Source organism: Neofelis nebulosa, chromosome 9, assembly GCF_028018385.1.
Source record: "Neofelis nebulosa isolate mNeoNeb1 chromosome 9, mNeoNeb1.pri, whole genome shotgun sequence".
NCBI lineage: Eukaryota > Metazoa > Chordata > Mammalia > Carnivora > Felidae > Neofelis > Neofelis nebulosa.
This window is the reverse complement of record NC_080790.1, coordinates 75739779-75755897: the sequence shown is the minus strand read 5'-3', so window position 1 is coordinate 75755897 and position 16119 is coordinate 75739779. Positions and strand designations below refer to the sequence as shown.

Sequence of the window (16119 nt, the reverse complement as noted above, 5' to 3'; positions counted from 1 at the left end):
GGAGGGTAAATCTTCTCTGGAAGAAGAAAATATTTGCCGGAGCCTCAAATTGTATCTACAATTTTCATATATAAAATCTGGCATTCAATCAAAGGATTACCATGCACACCATGAGATAAAACCAACTGACCAAAACCAAGGAGTACGACAGACTTTAGAACAGACTCACACATGATACGGATATTGGAGTTATCAGGCATGACTTAACTATGATTAATATGTTCTAGAAAATATAGGACAAAAGGGAGACTTTTACCAGAGAACTAGAATCAATGATAATGAAAAGAGAGAATCAAATGTAAATTCTCAAATGGATACACATAAATTGCTGAAATTAAAACGTTCAATAGGAATTAAAAAATGAATAGACAAGAAGAGGATTAGTTAACTAAAAGACACATCATCATTAAAAGAGATCCTGAGTGGAGAGAGGAAAGAAGGATGGTTTCATGGGTGTATGCAAATGTTAAAATTTATCAAATTGCACATTAATAATGTACTTTATTGAATGCCAATTATTTCTTAATGGAGGTATATCACCTATAATGGAGTAAAAATTAAAGTGGCATCAGATTTATTTTCAGTAAAGTCATTTTCTAGACTAGGGCAATACTTGGGGCACCTGTTCTGATAGCACGGAGCCTGCTTGAGACTCTCCCTCTCACTGCCTCTCCCCCTACTTGCCTACACACGCACCTTCTCTTTCTCTCTCACAATAAACAAATAAACTTAAAAAAAAAAAAGATTTAGAAAAGAGCAATACTTTAAAAGTCCTCAGAAGAAAGAATTACCTTTGTTCTAGAAATCTATGCTCAGCTAAACTTGCAATCAAGTAATTAAATAGATCAATGGCTATTTTCAGACATGTAAGTCTCAAGGTATTTGTATTCCCATGCATATTTTCTAAGAAACAAAACAACCTAAGAATGTATTCAAGTTAAACAAAAAAAAGTATGAGAAAGACTGAAGCTTCAAGAAAATGATGTGTACCTATGAATGTGATAAGAAAAAAAAAAATTCCCAGGTGACAAATAAGCAGCAAGCTTTGAAAGGACCAAGCCCCAGCTGGACCCCAGCAAGCTACCTTCAAAGAAGAAAGTAGATTTTTATCAAGAAGTTAGTATAGTGAAAAAGATGTACTTTTTAATGTTATGGTAAATGTAATACTGTGTATGTTAGAAATAATGCATATATTGATAAGGAAAAAAGGCAATTAAAAGCCTGGAAGGGGCACTCCACAGAAAGTGTGAAGCAATTAAAATATAGCATACTTTTCTCCCAGTATAAGAAAGATAATTCACTTGACATGATACTTGGAACATTCTCCCTCAAGAGTTAGTGGCATATGGGAATGCAAGCTGGTGCAGCCACTCTGGAAAACAGTATGGAGGTTCCTCGCAAAACTAAAAATAGAACTACCCTACGACCCAGCAATTGTACTTCTAGGCATTTATCCAAGGGATACAGGTGTGCTGTTTCGAAGGGACACATGCACCCCCATGTTTATAGCAGCACTATCAACAATAGCCAAAGTATGGAAAGAGCCCAAATGTCCATTGATGGATGAATGGATAAAGAAAATGTGGTATACTGGGGCGCCTGGGTGGCGCAGTCGGTTAAGCGTCCGACTTCAGCCAGGTCACGATCTCGCGGTCCGTGAGTTCGAGCCCCGCGTCGGGCTCTGGGCTGATGGCTCGGAGCCTGGAGCCTGTTTCCGATTCTGTGTCTTCCTCTCTCTCTGCCCCTCCCCCGTTCATGCTCTGTCTCTCTCTGTCTCAAAAATAAATAAACATTAAAAAAAAAAAAAATTTAAAAAAAAAAGAAAATGTGGTATATATGTACAATGGAGTATTACTCGGCAATCAAAAAGAATGAAATCTTGCCATTTGCAACTATGTGGATGGAACTGGAGGGTATTTTGCTAAGTGAAATTAGTCAGAGAAAGACAAAAACCATATAAGTTCACTCATATGAGGATTTTAAGAGACAAAACATATGATCATAAGGGAAGGGAAATAAAAATAATATAAAAACGGGGAGGGGGACAAAACAGAAGAGACTCATAAATATGGAGAACAAACTGAGGGTTACTGGAGGGGCTGTGGGAGGGGGGATGCACTAAATAGGTAAGAGGCACTAAGGAATCTACTCCTGAAATCATTGTTGCACTATATACTAACTAATTTGGATGTAAATTTTAAAAAATAAAAAATAAAATAAAAAAGAAGAGTTAGTGGCATAGAATTATGTTTCCTTTTCTGAGGGTCCATTGATACTATTTTACTCCGTACTTCACAACATTTAGAGTCCTAAAAATTCAACTGACTGCTATTTTTTCTAGGTTTTAGAATACACTTACAAACAAACCAACGAACCCAAAACAAAACAAAAAACAAAAACAAAACACCCAGACACTTCACTGCAGTTACAAAGAATACAAATGCCTTAAATCTCAGAGCTGTGAAAATACTGGGATGCTAGCAGATGTGGCAGGGTAACACAGAAAATAGAAAAAAGAAATGAAAAATTGAGGAAAAGGGGTCAGAATTGTAGATATCTTTCTTACTTTACAAAGCAGTGAATCAAAATATATATAGTCTAAATTGGACAGGAAATATATTAAAGTTGAAAAAACAACCAGTAGAAGAAATAAATAATAAAACTATCAGCCTCATGTTTTAAGATGGAAGAATAAAGAAATCTCTGACTCTGTTATGGACTGAATGTTTGTGTCTCCCACCCGATTCATATGTTCACGCCCATTCCTCCGGTGCAATGGAATTAGCAGATAGGGTCTTTGGGAGGAAATTGGGGTGAGTGGAAGCCCCATAAATGCAGTAACTGCCCCCATAAGAGTTAGAGGTTGCTTCCTCTCTCTGCTCTCTACCATGCAAGAACCTAGTGAGAAGTCAGCTGTCTGCAGACTCGAAGAAGGCTCTCACGGGAACCCAACCATGACCTCAGACTTCTAGCCTCCAGAACTGTGTGAATAAATTTCTGATATTTATAAGTCACCTAGTTTATGGCATATTGTTACAGCAGCTGGAGCTAAGACAGAACCTGTTTTTCTAAAACCAATCAGAAATAACAAGGATACAAATGAAATAAAAAGTCTGTCTAGGAGGAATGGGGCAACACTTATAACCTGAACCTTATTATTTATAAAGAAAGGCTGCCAAGTACAGTGAAAATTAGGTCAAAGAAAGGGTGCCAAGAGACGACACCCATGGCTGCAGATCTCAAGCAGAGTCAACAAGGCACAGTTTTCCAAGTTAGTAGCATACCCTGAGGAGCAGAAGCAATAGTTGCTTGTCTAAAAGAAGGCTGGGGTTTGCAAACCGGTTCTAGAATTCTCCATGACTCCCTTTGAAACCACACAGATATGACATTTTTGCAGGAAAAATTTCTGAAAGTAGGGAAACTAAGGTGAATGGATGGCATTGCAACTACCAATTCTACTCAATTAATATTTTGTAAAGGCTCTCCCCCAGTTCACCTCTCTGCACTGCACACCTGCTGAGTTCTGTGGCTCGAGTTATGCAGCTTTTTGTGTTAACCCCCCCGATCAACTTCGTAGGTATTCAAAACGGTTGGTGCTGATCTGGCTGCATTTCAGGGATGAGACAAGCTCAGGGTCTCCATGCTGCTTGCCATCTTGAATTCTCCTATAAAGGCTCAACCCACATTCACAATACATTCCACTAGACCTTATATATGTAGGGCTTTATTGTAAGTTAGGACTTGTTAGCCCAGAGGTTGTTCAAAGCCTCTGACACCTCTCTCACATTTTCTTTCCCCATATAGGTGGTTCCGAAAGGACTCTGGCATTCAACAATGAGAGTGACATAAAAGGAACTACGTATGGTTTCACAACCATACGAATATGTTAAAAAATATCAAATTGTACACTTTAAATCAGTAGATTATATTATATGTGAATTATATTTCAATAAAGCTTTTTTAAAAAAGGGACTAGGAGACAAAACCATTGCAGGAAAGAAGACAAAAGAAATAAGAAAACAGATTCAACATATGTCAGAAAATGTATAGTGGAATAGCTGAAAATTGTGACTAAGTAACTTCTTATGGATTCAAAGAACTTAGTGAAGTTCTTTGAAAAACTTCAAGTGAAAAAGTGGCCTCCATGAATCAAGAGTTCAAAGCACAGATAAAGGACTGAAGGAAGAAATGATAAGACGACATCGGAAAAGATAAAATTAACCTGAATGAGCCCAGGAAAGATGTAGAAAAGTAATGACACACAGAAATGGAAACTGCAGAAAGAATGAGATATTGTTGAAAACAAGCTAAAGAAATGGAAGACAGGCTTAAGGAAACTGAGTCACATTTTAAAAAGTCAAGTAACATTTTAAGAAGATGAATAACATTTTTTAAAACTCAAAAAGAAAAAAAAGAATTTTATAGAATTATAGGAAAAGCTCATATACATAAAGGTTAATGCTCAAGTACGCATTCAGAAGACAGCAGAACAATCAGCACATGAAACACATTCACAGTATAATTCAAGAAGATTTTCTGAAATAAAAAATTTGACTCTATATATTTAAACAGGCGCACCATCTTCCAGGAAGAACAAAGATTAATCAGCACTAGAACATGCCCTAATAAAGTTACTGGACTTCAAAGATACGATCATTCAGAGAGAAAACCAAATGACCTCAAGGGGAAGAGACAGAAATCAGGCTGCTTCATACCTCCTTATTTATTTTTAACGTTTACTTATTTTTGAGACAGAGAGGCAGAGAATCCCAACCAGGGTCTGCTCAGCACAGAGCCTACTGCCAGGCTTGAACTTACGAACCATGAGACCATGACCTGAGCTGAAATCAAGTCGTATGCCTAACCCACTGAGCCACCCAGGCACCCTGAGAAATCAGGCTTCTTTAAAGTAGCATTCAACATTGTAGAAATTCACTGTCGTCAAAATTCTAAGGGATACTATGACCCAAGAATTTTATTTCCAGCCAAAGTATAGTTCAAGCATAAAGGCAACATGCAGATGACTTAAAACACACAACTACTTACAGAACACAAATCCTAGGGATCTTTCTTGAAAAAAACTACTAAAAATAGCCTCTGTCAATTGAAAGGCAAATGGAGAATGAAAATGATTACGCGTCCAATTCAGTAAGTTAGAAAAAGAACAACAGCAATCTTAAGAACAAAAGCAAGGAGATACTAGTAAAGACAAAAACAATTAAAGAATTAGGAAAAAGAAGAACTATAGAACAAATAAACATGTGCTAGAGAATGTTCTTAAAGAAAAATAAAAAAGGTAAAGATTTAGGAAAGCTGGTCAAACAATATAAATATTAAAGAAAGAAGCACGTATATAAATATGAAAAAATGAGTACATAGAAATAAGCATACTTAGGAAATTGAATCATAAGAGAATACATTGTTCAGCTTTATGCAAATATATATAATACATAATTAGGAAAATACAAATTATTAAAATTGACCCCAGAAAAGGAAGAAAATGCAATAGATCAATTTTCAGAAAATTTTGTGAGTGAATTCTAGCAAATCTTTAAGAAATATGTAACTCTAATATTATTTAAATGGTTCTAGACTATAAAAAGGAACAATTCCAAAATCTTTTTACCAATTCAGCATAATACTGAGATAGTCCCAATCCCTAAACATTGCAACTAAAATATCAGCCAACTGACTCTAACATGATTAAGTCAAACTCATACCCAAAATGCAAAGATGGATCAATATTATCTATTATTGTAATGCAACTTAAATATATATCAAAAAAAGAGAAATACTATATGAACATTCCTGTAGATGCTGAAAGAGCATCTGAAAAAACCCTATCATAAAACAGTAATAGATGAATAGCTTCTTAGCATGAAAAAGTATATATATCATTTCAAAGGCTAGAAACTACATAGTGAAACACTGAGTCCCATTAAAATCAGAAACAAAACAAGGATGTACATTACCAGTATTGTTTAACTTTAGCTACTAGCGGACGTCATTAAAGAAAAGAAATAAAATATATAAAATCAGAAAGAAAAAGGAAGAAAACATTAGTAGATAGGATGATGCTACGGCAGAAAATTCAGAAAAATCAACTTAAAAAAAATCACTATTACCAAGAGTAAGATAATTTAGTCAGGTAGCTGAGCATAAAATTAAAACACAATTAATAGTTCTCCAATATTTGAATGGTTATTTAGAAAATATAACAAAAAATACCCAAGTTACAAAAACAAGAAACATTACAGAATACCTAGGAGTAAATCTAAGAAATGTACAAGATTCACATGAAGAAAATGTGGAAACATTATGAAAGGTCATCTAAAAATATTTTAATAAATAGACATATTCTTATAGAGATGATGGAATATGATGGCAATCCTTTATAAATACATATATAAATTGAACTTTCTCAAGAAAAATATTAATACCATTACTTTGGGAATCAAGTGAGGAAAGAGTAATGAGGGAGGAATAGCCCTATCAGACACTAAAAGGTATTATAAACATTATAGTAATTAAAAGTTTGGTATCAGCACAAGAACAGAAAGATCTATGGAACAAAATAGATAGCCTAGAGATAGATGCAAATAAATATTGGGATTAGTTTCTGATAAAGTTGACATTTCAAACTAGTGGGCTAAAATGACATATTTAATGAAGAGGATAAGAGAGTAGCCATCTGGAAAATATGAAATTGGATTCTCTCTTTCACTTACACCAAATTAAATTCCAGATAGATTAAATATTTAAAAGAAAAAATAAACATAAAGGTAACAGAAATGACACATTTGATTTTATAAAAATTTTTGTTTTCTTTATGGCAAAAATTTCCAATTATATTTTTCATTTCCGAGTATTCATTTAGTTTATCACACCTACTTGATCACTTAAAAAATATTCTCCTTCAAATGAGTTGTGTTCAACCTCTTCTCTCACTAAAAGATATTAAATACACTTATTTTATAATCTGTGTCTAATAATTCTAATATGTGAAGGGTTTGTCTCATTCAGCCGTTTTTTCCTGCTGCTTCTTATAGTTACTTGTTTGTTTGCTTTAAAATTTTTGATTATGGTGTCATATTCCTTGAACTTTTCTGAGAGAATTCTCCTACAGAGAAGACTTGCATTCACTCCTGCAGATGCCAAGGGGCACAGTCATTTAAAAAAAATTCTTAGCTTGAGGATTTTGAGATCACTCCAGTAGTATGAAATCAGCAGTGCTAAGCAGCATTTTTACTATTTTTGATAGTTTGTATTTTTCTTCTTTTCTTTAGTTCTAAGTATTTTCTAATTTTCACTTTGATTTCTTCTTTGACTGATATGTTATTTAGAAGTATTTTTAAACTTCCAAACATTTGCCATTTTTATTATTATTTTTTGCTACCCCCAACTACCTCTATGAGCATTCTGCAAGCAAATCTTTTTTTTTAATGTTTATTATTTTTATTTATTTATTTTTGAGAGAGAGAGAAGAGGACAGAAAGGGAAAAATCCTAAGTGGGCTCCACACTGTCAGTGTAGAGCCAGACACAGGGCTCGAACCCATGAGCCGTTGAGATCTTGACCTGAGCCAAAGTCAGATGCTTAACAGACTGAGCCACCCAGGTGCCCTTGCAAGTAAATATCACTACTATCTTATTCAGGCCTTGGTTACCTCTTGCTTGTACTGGAAAAACCACTACACATGATCTATGCCTTTACACTTAGGGGAGAGTGTTTTTTATTCTTTGTGTATTTTTAAAAATACTGTATGTAGTGGTTTGTCTAATCCTCATCTTACAAAATTATTCCAGAGGAAAATTCACAGACAAAACCTAGGAGGGATATCAGTGATAAATTGAATCACCTAGCTTCACCTGAAACAATAGAGCCCATTGAATTAGGGCAGTCAAACGTGCTTCCTCTGAGGACACAGAATTGATTTGTTTAATTTCTGAAAGGTCATCTGCCCTGGGAACGGGAAAGGGGATTCTGCATTCTCTTCCATGGTTTGTAACCTCATCCCTGACAGCTGCAGGGACACGTGCAAGAAGAAGAATCTCTCCTTCTCCTCCTCCCCCCCGCCCCCTTCCTGGCATTCACACATAACTGTGTGGCAATTTACTTTTATCACCATGGCCTGCAATGGGCTTTACTTGCTAAGCATCATGTTCTCCACAGAGGATTGCCATGGGAAAGTCTCTCATTCTGAGCCCCCTCAAATAACCAGACCAGGCATTTTTCCCATCTTGGGTTCATCCTTGGATTGCTATCAGTTCATCAACAAGTACTAATGAGTGTACTTATGCATCTGGACTGAATCAGTGTCTATTCTCACTGACTTAGACATTCCCAGTTCGAGAAGGCAAAATACAAGGCAACAGACTTAAAATGAAGCCAAACTCATTGGCTTCCCATGAACTTGTACTTTAATTGCTACAACTGCTTCCTAACATACCTCCTGGACTTCTATCCCTAGCACCACCCCCAATGCACTTTCACATGTCTGTCAGAGCAACTGTCCTCAAATAATGCTGCACATCCCCTTTCCCCACTAAAAATCTTCAGTGGATCCTCTTTCCTTAGAAAATCAGGTACAAATGAAGAGAACCAGGAATGGTGGATAAAAAGGTTAATATAATAAACTCTGTATAATGCTTTCCTCTCTTTTATCAGGTTTTTAATTAACATAAAATTATGTAGTCATGGTTATATCAATGTATTATTGTTGGGTTTGTAACATACATAGATGTAACAATAATATAACAATAATAAAAATTTTATTTTTTATTTATTTATTTATTTATTTTTTAATGTTTTTTTTTTTTTTTTTTTAGAATCTAGATTCATTATTTTATTCATTTAGAGAGAAAAAGATTTAGTATCTACAATGCATACCATAAAAGGTGCTTTAGAGAAGACAAATAAATGAAATACAGATTTAGAGTAGATATTTGCAAAGCCTTTCATTGTATTATGGGTTAGTTAACTAATTTTAGAGTTTGCTTTATAAAGCTAATTTATAAAAGATGATATTTGTCATTTTATTTTATTTTATTTTATTATTATTTTTTTTATTTATTTTTTAATATATGAAATTTACTGTCAAATTGGTTTCCATACAACACCCAGTGCTCATCCCAAAAGGTGCCCTCCTCAATACCCATCACCCACCCTGCCCTCCCTCCCACCCCCCATCAACCCTCAGTTTGTTCTCAGTTTTTAACAGTCTCTTATGCTTTGGCTCTCTCCCACTCTAACCTCTTTTTTTTTTTTTTTTCCCTTCCCCTCCCCCATGGGTTTCTGTTACGTTTCTCAGGATCCACATAAGAGTGAAACCATATGGTATCTGTCTTTCTCTGTATGGCTTATTTCACTTAGCATCACACTCTCCAGTTCCATCCACGTTGCTACAAAAGGCCATATTTCATTTTTTCTCATTGCCACGTAGTATTCCATTGTGTATATAAACCACAATTTCTTTATCCATTCATCAGTTGATGGACATTTAGGCTCTTTCCATAATTTGGCTATTGTTGAGAGTGCTGCTATAAACATTGGGGTACAAGTGCCCCTATGCATCAGTACTCCTGTATCCCTTGGATAAATTCCTAGCAGTGCTATTGCTGGGTCATAGGGTAGGTCTATTTTTAATTTTCTGAGGAACCTCCACACTGCTTTCCAGAGCGGCTGCACCAATTTGCATTCCCACCAACAGTGCAAGAGGGTTCCCGTCTCTCCACATCCTCTCCAGCATCTATAGTCACACCATTCACAAAAATAAACTCAAAATGGATAAAGGACCTGAATGTGAGACAGGAAACCATCAAAACCTTAGAGGAGAAAGCAGGAAAAGACCTCTCTGACCTCAGCCGTAGCAATCTCTTACTCGGCACATCCCCAAAGGCAAGGGAATTAAAAGCAAAAGTGAATTACTGGGACCTTATGAAGATAAAAAGCTTCTGCACAGCAAAGGAAACAACCAACAAAACTAAAAGGCAACCAACGGAATGGGAAAAGATATTTGCAAATGACACATCGGACAAAGGGCTAGTATCCAAAATCTATAAAGAGCTCATCAAACTCCACACCCGAAAAACAAATAACCCAGTGAAGAAATGGGCAGAAAACATGAATAGACACTTCTCTAAAGAAGACATCCGGATGGCCAACAGGCACATGAAAAGATGTTCAATGTCACTCCTCATCAGGGAAATACAAATCAAAATCACACTCAGATACCACCTCACGCCAGTCAGAGTGGCCAAAATGAAGAAATCAGGAGACTCTCACCGCTGTTGTTTAATATAGTGCTGGAAGTTCTAGCATCAGCAATCAGACAACAAAAGGAAATCAAAGGCATCAAAATTGGCAAAGATGAAGTCAAGCTTTCGCTTTTTGCAGATGACATGATATTATACATGGAAAATCCGATAGACTCCACCAAAAGTCTGCTAGAACTGATACATGAATTCAGCAAAGTTGCAGGATACAAAATCAATGTACAGAAATCAGTTGCATTCTTATACACTAACAATGAAGCAACAGAAAGACAAATAAAGAAACTGATCCCATTCACAATTGCACCAAGAAGCATAAAATACCTAGGAATAAATCTAACCAAAGATGTAAAAGATCTGTATGCTGAAAACTATAGAAAGCTTATGCAGGTAATTGAAGAAGATATAAAGAAATGGAAAGACATTCCCTGCTCATGGATTGGAAGAATAAATATTGTCAAAATGTCAATACTACCCAAAGCTATCTACACATTCAATGCAATCCCAATCAAAATTGCACCAGCATTCTTCTTGAAACTAGAACAAGCAATCCTAAAATTCATATGGAACCACAAAAGGCCCCGAATAGCCAAAGTAATTTTGAAGAAGAAGACCAAAGCAGGAGGCATCACAATCCCAGACTTTAGCCTCTACTACAAAGCTGTCATCATCAAGACAGCATGGTATTGGCATAAAAACAGACACATAGACCAATGGAATCGAATAGAAACCCCAGAACTAGACCCACAAACGTATGGCCAACTCATTTTTGACAAAGCAGGAAAGAACATCCAATGGAAAAAAGACAGTCTCTTTAACAAATGGTGCTGGGAGAACTGGACAGCAACATGCAGAAGGTTGAAACTAGACCACTTTCTCACACCATTCACAATAATAAAAATTTTAAAAAGGGGGGAGGGAATAGAGTTATATAGGGTTGATGTTTCTGTATCTCACTGGGAATAAGTTACTATAAATGTGAAGTAGGTTGATACCTATCATCTTATCTGGTAAGCCTATTGAAACACTAAGACAATGACTCCAGACAAAGATCACAATTGAAGAAAACTACAGATCAACATCTGTTATGAATACAGATGCAAAAAATTCTCAACAAAAAACTAGCAAACCAAATCCAATAATATATAAAAAGATTAATTCACTGTGTAAGTTTGCTATGCTAGAGTTGCCCAAACAAAGTTTCACAATGTGAATGGTTTAAACAACAAAAATTGACTACCTCCCAGTTCTGGAAGCTAGAAGTCTGAGGTCAATGTATTGGCAGGATTGGTTCATTCTGAGGGTGCTAGGGAAGTCTGTTCCAGGCCTCTCCTACTTACTGGTAGTTTCTAGGTTTGTAGCAGTATAACTTCAGTCTTCATATGACATTCTACCTGTGTGCATGTCTGTGTCCAAATTTCTCCTTTTTATAAGGACCTGAGTCAATCAGATCAGGGTCCACCTCAATCCAGAATGACCGAATCTTAACTAATTACATCTTCTACAGCCCTCTCTGCAAATAAGGTCACATTCTGAGATACTGGAGGTTAGGACTTCAACATATGAATTTGGGGGGGGGGGGCTCATTCAACCCATAACAAAAACCATGACCAAAAGGAATTTATCCCAGGAATGAAAGATTGGTTTAACATTCAAAAATTAATTAATGTAATATACCATACTAATAGAATAAAGGACAAAACTCACATGCTCATCTTAATAGATTCAGAAAAAGAAGCTGAAAAAATTCAATACCCCTACATGATAAAAACACTAAAAAACTAGGAATAGAAGGGAACTCCCTTAACTTGATAAAGGGTATGTACAGAAAATGCACAGCTAAATCATACTTAACAATGAAAGACTGAACACCTTCTCTTTAAGAGCAGGAACAAGACAAAAATATCCACTCTCACCACTTCCGTTCAACAATGTACTGGAGGCTCTAGTCAGAAAAATTACGCAAGAAAATTAGATAAAAGAAATTCAGAGTGGAAATAAAGAAGTAAAACTATCTCATTCACAGAGATAGCATGATCTTATATATGGAAAACCCTAAGGAATCCACTAAAAAACTATTAAAATTAGTGAGTTCAGTAAGTTTGCAGGACATAAATCAGTATAAAATAATCAACTGTATTTCTATACACTGCAGCCAACATTCAAAAAATTAACATAAGAAAGCAATTCCATTTACAACTGCATCAAAAAGAATAAAATACTTAGGAATAAACTTAACAAAAGAAGTGTAAAACTTAAACTTTGAAAATAGCAAAACTTTGTTGAAAGACATTAAAGACATAAGTGGAAAGACATCCCATGTTCATGGATTGAAAGACTTAATATTGTTAAGATGGCAATACTCCCCAAAATGGTCTACAGATTCAATGCAATCCCTATCAAAATCTCAACTGGCTTCTTTTCAGAAATTAACACGCTGATCCTAAAATCCACATGCAAATGAAAGATATCTAGAATAGCCAAAACAATCTTGAAAAAGAATAGAGTTGGAAGACTCACATATCATGTCAAAATTATTACAAAGATACTGTACTCATGACTGGATAGTACTGCATAAGTACAGTTATAAAGACCAATGGAATAGAACTGTTTTTAGTATAGAACCCATAAGTCTATGGTCAATTGATTACTGACAAGCGTACCAAGATAATTAAATGAGGAAAGAACTATCTTTTAACAGATAATGCCAGGACATTAAAACAAAATCAATTGGAGCTCTACCTCATTTCATATACAAAAAAATTCAAAATGGATCAAAGACCTAAATGTAAGAACTAAAATTATTAAACTCTTAGAAGAAAACAAATGTGTAAATCTTCATGACCTTGAATTATGCAATGTTCTCTTAAATATGACACCAAAAGCACAGGAAACAAAAAATAAATTCAACATGTTATCAAAAATTTTGCTTTTCAAAGGACACTATGAAAAAAAGTGAAAACCCCACAGAACTGAAGAAAGTTTTTATAAATCATCTATCTGATAAGGGGCTTACATAGAGAATATATAAAGAACTCCTAAAAATGTAGAAGAATAATCTAATTCAAAAGTGGTCAGAGAGCCTGAATAGACATTTCTTCAAAGAAAATATACAAACAGCCAATAAGCACATGAAAAAATGCTCAATATTATTATTTATGAAGGAAATGCAATTTAAAACCACACTGTGAAACAACTTCACATCCACTAAAATGGCTGTAATAAAAAATACAGATGAATAACAAGTGGTGAGGAGGATGTAGAAAAACAGGGTTTCTTGTTGGAGTAATGAAAATGTTCTAAAGTTCACTGTGATGGTTGCATAACTCTATGAAAATCATTGCTTTGTGCTCTTTATTTAAATGGTGAACTGGGGCGCCTGGGTGGCTCAGTCGGTTGGGTGTCCGACTTCAGCTCAGGTCATGATCTCATGGTTCGTGGGTTCAAGCCCCACATCAGGCTCTGTGCTAACAGCTTGGAGCCTGAAGCCTGCTTCAGATTCTGTGTCTCCCTCTCTCTCTGCCCCTCCCCGGCTTTTTTCTCTGTGTGTGTGTCTCTCTCTATCTCTCTCAAGAATGAAAAAACATAAAAAGAAATTTTTAAAAATGGTGAATGATATCTCAATAAAGCTGTTAGCAAAACCCAAACTCAAACAAGACCAAGGTAAAGTTTCTGGAGGCAAATTTGTGATTGCAGACTATTTTCTTTGGTCCTGGCTCTATTCACTGGGGCCAGCAGACAGTATTAGTGAAGAGTTGGCCAAAGCCCAAAGGAACTCTCTTCATCTGCGCTTTGCCTTGAGCAATTTATTTTTAAATAACCCTTTGTCAAATTAGACATACACAGTCTGGTTTTGCATATCCTCTCCTAGGGTTTTTGATGTTTTTATCTTGGGGATGGGGTGGAGTATGGAGGGTATGTTTTCCTCTTTGAAAAATGTGATGGGTTAAGGGCCAATTAATTGTCAGTTTTAGTTTTCTTGGCCCCTGACTCATGTCCATTTTCAACTCCAACAGCTTCCAGTATCAATCATACAGGAGCCAAACTCTCCATGAGGCACAGAGATCTCCCCACTGCTCTGAATTTCTAATTTTCTTTCTTTAGTGGAAGTGCAGTCTCTGCTCAGTGTTCTTAGAGGTGCAGGTGGGAGGGAAGTAATCTAAGGGAACCTTGTAAATAATGAACAAATAGGTTCATAGGCTTTTCAGCACCTAGGTTACCCAGTGCTGCCATACATTATGAGGCCAGGGATGGGTAGATGCTGGGGTTGGTTTGCTGGAGAGTTGGCTAAGCAGCTGGGTGAAAGTTGAGCTCTACAAGTACAGAATAGGAGCAAGGGATAACTGGGGGGAAAAGGAGGGAAGGTGGGCATTCATGAGCTAGTGGATCACAGAAACAGTTAGTTTGGAAGAAGCTCAATTCTAATGCTCCAGAGGCTGTACTGGACTTGTTTATGCTCCCAGATTCACCCAGCCTCAACAGGTGACCCCTACTCTCATCCTCAGCCAGAGGCTGAGCACTGCAGTTAGTGCTGCTTACTGGAGAAGTGGGGATAAGGACTAGAATTCAGTGTGGCCTCTATCACACTTGTTGCAGTGAGACTCAAAGTAGCTCCAACACAAAGGTCTGACCCAACCATACCTACCTCCTTAGCAATTGTCCACAGAAGGCAACCTAGAAGCATGGGGGAGTCCATGCCTGGTAGGATGAACTGTGACCAGTGCGAAACAGGAGACAGGAAGGAGAAAGCAGATAAACTCCTCCTCTTTCCTACCTTCCTTCCACCCTCTTAACATCTGAGCCACCATCATTCCATATAACTTCTTCAAAGACAACCTGGCCTCTAAGAAGCTGGCAGGGTTTTCTTATGAGGCTGTATGCACATCTCCTTTTGCCCTCTCACTACCTGGACTCATTTTCCCCTTTCCCTTGCTCTTCCTGCCCTGGAATTGTAAACCCCAATAGAACATGAGTACATAAGCTTTTTTCTCATGCTGTTTTCTAGAAAACCTAATGCAGAGTTAATGCAGAGCTTTTTCTCATGCTGTTTTCTAGAAAACCTAATGCAAAGCTAATGCAGAGACCAAGGCCAACCACTGTATCCAGAGGAATCAAGGTAAACAATGGACAACTCAGGTCTGGTGAAGCTGGAGTCAAAATCTGAGGATGTAAGGAATGAATAAAAAGGGGGGAAGGTTCCAATATCATGGATAGCGATGGGAATTCAAGGTTGCTGTCCTGGTGGAGTTTCCAATCGACAGAGGAAGATATTAGTTAAATGCTATTATCACATACATAAATGTACAGTCATAAACTGTGTGTAGGAAGTGAAGGGAAGTTGCATCACATGGTGCATGGAGAGCCTACAAAAGTGAACTTCATTTAGTCTGGGAGTTCAGTAAGTCTTTTCTGAGAAAATGCCATCTGGGGTGACATCCAAAGGGGTGGGGGTGAGAACAAAGGGAGGCTGCTCCGGGCAAGAGGAATGACAGGACACCTACACAGGCTCTGTGGTGAGGGGGAGCATGCTCAGTTCAGGAGAGCAGAAATGATTTCTCCACAGAGAAAGATGCCTCCCAGCCTTGGTTTTCATACTTAAAACACATTTTTTTTTGAAAGAGAGAGAGCACAAGCAAGGGAGGGACAAAGGGTGAGATAGAGAATCCTAAGCAGGCTCCACGCCCAGTGTGGAGCCCGATGTGGGGCTCGACCTCACAACCGTGAGATCATGACCTGAGCTGAACTCAAGAGTTGGGCGCTTAATCGACTGAGCCACCCAGGCACCCTCAGTTTTCATACTTAAAAAAAAAATCTCAACCCACAATAAAGAATGTATTTTACATCTTAA

The 16119-nt window shown here is 36.8% G+C and overlaps 1 protein-coding gene across 8 annotated transcripts in view; it reads right to left on the bottom strand.

Annotated features, from left to right (window-relative positions):
- The window catches only part of SRBD1 (S1 RNA binding domain 1), a 400072-nt gene that overhangs the window by 170684 nt on the left and 213269 nt on the right, over nt 1–16119 (bottom strand). The gene's annotated exons all lie outside the window — the stretch shown is intronic.